The sequence below is a fragment of the Cebus imitator genome, unplaced genomic scaffold, assembly GCF_001604975.1.
Source record: "Cebus imitator isolate Cc_AM_T3 unplaced genomic scaffold, Cebus_imitator-1.0 Scaffold48, whole genome shotgun sequence".
Taxonomy (NCBI): Eukaryota; Metazoa; Chordata; class Mammalia; order Primates; family Cebidae; genus Cebus; species Cebus imitator.
In genome coordinates this window covers 347,876-352,551 of record NW_016107363.1, presented here as the reverse complement: position 1 = coordinate 352,551, position 4,676 = coordinate 347,876, and the positions used below count along the sequence as shown (strand labels likewise).

General features: G+C 38.8%; 1 long non-coding RNA gene across 1 annotated transcript in view; it reads left to right on the top strand.

Annotated features, from left to right (window-relative positions):
• LOC108303508 overlaps nt 1-4,676 on the top strand; it is a 17,580-nt gene that overhangs the window by 5,539 nt on the left and 7,365 nt on the right. Inside the window, exon 2 of the long non-coding RNA XR_001824873.2 lies at nt 3,634-3,683. This is a non-coding gene — a long non-coding RNA (uncharacterized LOC108303508). The remainder of the gene's footprint in view (nt 1-3,633; nt 3,684-4,676) is intronic.

The following is a 4,676-nucleotide window of genomic DNA, read 5'->3' as shown; positions in this document are numbered from 1 at the left end:
AAAAAAAAAAAAAAAAAAAAAAAATATATATATATATATATATATATATATATATATCTTAGGAAAATGTCTTTTAAATCATGAGAGATGAAAAGGACAGTTGAGCTAACTAAATAATTCAGGCAAAAATCTTTTCTCTGAATAATTACTTTTTATCTGAATAAGTACTCTTATTGAGTATTTACCATGGGCTAACCTATAGCATTTAATTTAATTCTCAAAACAGCTCTTTCAGGAAGGAAGCGTCAGTAATCTCATTTTACCGATAAGCATACCCAGATCTGAAAAAGTGAAATAATTTGACCCCCACTCCACCCATGAATCTAGTAAGTGAGAAACATGATTCAAATCCTGTTTTAGTCATTCAAGTTCATAGCTATTATCATATGTCCTGAATAAGTGATTAATCGGAAGCATTGCTAGATGTTTGGAGAGTTGCTTTGTGGGAAAATGGCTAGTCAGTCATTCAGAAAATTGCCTCAAGCTTTTATTCTATGTATAACTTTCCTTTAGCTCTCCCTTTTTCTTCTAATGCTAAGTATTTAATGATAATCATGTCAGCTATTTCACTGATATTTCACAACTTTCTCCTAAGTAGTTAGAAGGGATCTGGCACATAGTAGGTATTCAGGAAATATTTCTTAAGGCTAGGCATGGTGACTCATGCCTGTAATCCTAGCACTTTGGAAGGCTGAGGTGGGAGGATCGCATGAGGTCAATGGTTCAAGATCAGCCTTGGCAACATATCATGCCCTTGTCTCTACAAAAGAAAAGAAATAATAAAATAAAATAAATTGGCCCCTTGTAAGAATTTGCTCTGAAAGAAGCAAACCTTTTCAAGGTCACCTGGAGTTAATGGAGGGACAGTTTTTAGCCTGTTTTCTTCTTCTGGGGCTTTACTGGAATTGAATGTTATTGTAGGTTAAGTGGGAGTCTTCATTGGCTGATTCTTCATAAAAATTGGATCCCAGAGGAGTAATGATTGATATTAGTCACTGGGGAGAGATAATCTGCCAATGGAAATGAGAGTGATGACATCACAAATGACTCTGTTTGCCGAATGCCACTGAAACAGCAGGAAGGAGACTTGAAGTAAAGCCATCAATTTCCACAGAAAGGGGAAACCCACACCCAAATGGTAGGGAGGGCCCAGGAGCCAGAATTCAAGTGAATAGTTTCCTGAGTGGTCAGCAGCATCAGATGATTTGGGAAACAGATAAGCCCCTGGTACTTGGTAGCACTGCATTCTGGTGGGTGAATCACCAAGCTGGGACCTGGTGGTGGCTGGGCTCCATGACCTGGGCCTAAATAATCTTAGGGAGATGTATTTTACATCACAAGAAATGAAAAGGACAATTGTGCTAAATAATTTCGGTTTAAATCTTTTGTCTGAATAATAATAATGAGAAACTTTGCTTGAGTACTTATTAAGTATCAGACCATGTATATTATATCCTCTCTGGTCCAGTTTCCTATCTGCAGACTCTGGGGGTTAGAGACTGTGTTGTCTTTGCTTACTCTGTGAGTGAATGACCTGAGCATATTTTTAAAAAGACTTCTAACTACTGACTTCAAACAACAGGTAGTGTAGAGAAGGTAGTTTACATCATTTTTGATAATAACAAATTCCCTTCATTGAGTTACTTGTGCTTATTATTTAATCCTCACAGCTATCCTGCCATCTGGGTTTTACCCTTCCTATTTTACTTATGATTAAAATAAGACTCAGCAAAATTAACTGACTTTGCCTGGCATTACAGAGCCAGAAAGTGCAGTTGGGATCTGCATTGCCAGTTACCTCCAAAGTTTGTGATCTCCGTTAATCAGAGGAGCCTAGTAACATAAAAACCTTTACCTAATTGATCTTGATCATTCAGCATTTATATTTGGCCTGATGAATACCATCTGCGAGAACATTATTTTTTCTTCTAATGCTAAATCTAGAGTTCTAACTAGCTTCTCTTGACCGTACTCTGAAAGTCAAAGTTCCATTCCGGAGGTGGCTCTGTGTATCTCATGACCAGCTTATAGCGGTTCTGTGAAGGTGATCCCATCTTCAGCCTGTTCACTCACCAGGGTCTCAGTGTTTACTTGTCATTCTTGAAGACCATACTCACATTATTGCTCAGACTTCAAAACCCCGTATGAATCCCACTAATATTTCCTCTGACTCTATTCTTAGGGCTTCAGTCCCTTTTCTTCTCCCTCTACTATCCTTGAAATGAGAGCTTCGCACCTGGGGTTCAACATCATAACTCCAAAAAAAAATTCGGAAATGCTAGGCTTTTAGCTTTGATCCAAACTCCTTCTAAACTGCAGCCAAATTAGCAACACAATGTGTGCAAATACAATTTTATTATTGTCTAAAAGTGATCATTTGACATAGACAATTGTTAAATATATGGCATCTTTAACTAGCAAGGAATCTGATAACTCTCAGAGTACTTTGAGACATGCCACAGTGCTCTATGCTCCCTGAGTCTAGAACTTTTCCTGTCCTAGTTTGGTTCAAAGGTGTTGTGTTTTGGTGTCCTTTGTTAGGCTTTAAGGTGCATAAGGGCAAAGGACAAATCGATTTCCTCCATGGTAACATACTAGGCACTTCACAAATATGCCTTAAATGAGCGAGTTTACTATTGCCACTAATTTGGCTCTAGTTTTCAGAGCCAGGTTTTGTTTTTAATTTAGAAAAGCCATTCTTTTGCACACACACACACACACACACACACACACACACCGGGAATGACTGACATAATTTCTGTTTCTTACTGTGTTATTATTACTCTTGAGAGGCAAGTCCTGCTTTAATCAGAATCATCACGATTCCTTTTTTCTGGAATGAGACATTTCTAGAGCTAGGCTTTCCCCAGTGGCTACTTCAGAATCAAGAGTAGCAAGGCACAGGGCCCCCCCTTAATTGCTCAGCACAGCAAGTGAGAGTTATGCTTATGCTGTGGGCAGTTTCCATATCCTTTACATGTCCTAAAGAGGAGGTAATAATGGTTCCTGCCTCATAGGGATGTTATGAAAATGACTTGATCAATGAAAATGTTGGCTCAGTGCCTGGCATAGAGAAAGTAGGAATGTTCAAATCAGCGGGCTCACTTGAACCCACCCACTAATCAAGGAAGGGTGGTTCCTGATTCTTTACCCAGAGGGGCACTAGCGGCCTAGCTTTCCTTTTTCAGGTAACCTCCCTTGACTCCATAACCAATGTATGGGTCTTCCTCCTCTGAGAAATAATAGTAATAATAAAAACCCCAGCCATTTGTGTGCAAATGGCTATGTATTTTTTCACCTTAACTCATTGTTACTGTTAGCCCTTCATCCCTTTTTAAAAATTTTAATTTTTTTTTAACAGACTCACTCCCTACAGCTTGCTTGGATGCGGAGTTTATATAGATTTAATTTAGCATTTTCTCAAGCACTGGGCTTTTTTTCTGGCAGAATTTTTCAAAGGGCCGAAACGTGATTTTCTGTCTGAATATTAAAAAAAAAAACAACAAAAAAAGATGTTTACATGACAAATAATTTTTACACGTGCAAAAAAGTAATTTTTAAAAGTAAGCACTTTTGCCAGGTGATGCTTGATAAGTCTGTCCTAATGGTATTTATCTTAATGCTTACTTTCAGAAACAGTGGATAATACTGTATTCAGTTCTCCTGACAACCCCATGAAACAGGTAATGTCATTAGTCCCACTTTCCAGAGAAGAGGAAGGCACTTGCCTTCAGAGAAGATAAGTAGCTTGCCTGAGGTTGCACGGCCAATATGTAGCTTAGTGGGAGTTTAGTGCTAGGCTGTTGAATTTCACAGCCTGTCCTCCTAAACTGCTATATTATACTGACTCTCATATGTAATAATGTTTTATCAAGCTTAATATAGTATAAATTGTCATGCTTAGGGATGCAGCCTCAAAGAGTAGAAATTCAGACATTTCTGTTCTTCAGATATCAGGACAATTGGGGACCAGGAGGCCAAAAGAGGGTATGGCTTAGGGATTCATTCGCAAATGTAGAATTCTGGTTATCAGGCCAACTGTAGTTGAGGAGAATGTCTTCCCAGCATCCAAACCACTCATTTGCCTAACGATTAGACTGGCCCTTGGGAGCACTGTTCTTCATCAGTCTCATTGCCACAACCATTGTCACTAGCTCCCATTGCTCTCAGCTCAGCCCAAGTCTTTGTATTGTTCAGGCTGTGCTGTGGGCCCTGCTCTAAAAATAGCACATGGCAAAGAGGCCTGCCTTGTAGTTGCAAAAGTGGTGTAGGGTTTGAATTCCCCATGATGAGCTAATTTGGGGCCCAATACAAAGAAGATTTTTGGAAAACTTTTCAAAGTATCTCATCTGCTGTGACTACCAAGCATAATGGCATGGGGATGGGGGCAGGGAAGAATACCTTCATGATACAAACTAATGTGCATACATTTGAAATGCACAAAAACGTAGTTGTGTCGCATGTGACAACTTGACCTGGTAATGAGATTCTGGGGCATCAAATCCATGCTAGTTGTAAATGGTGTATTTGCCATGTGCTGCCTTTGGATTAATTGGCACCCATAACATAAAATAAGTTGTTTCCTGAAATGTAAACCTAGCAATTAGCGCTTCATCAAGTCCCTATCAGATGTTGGCAAAATAATTGGTTTTGCAGTTTTTTTTTTTTTTTTTTTT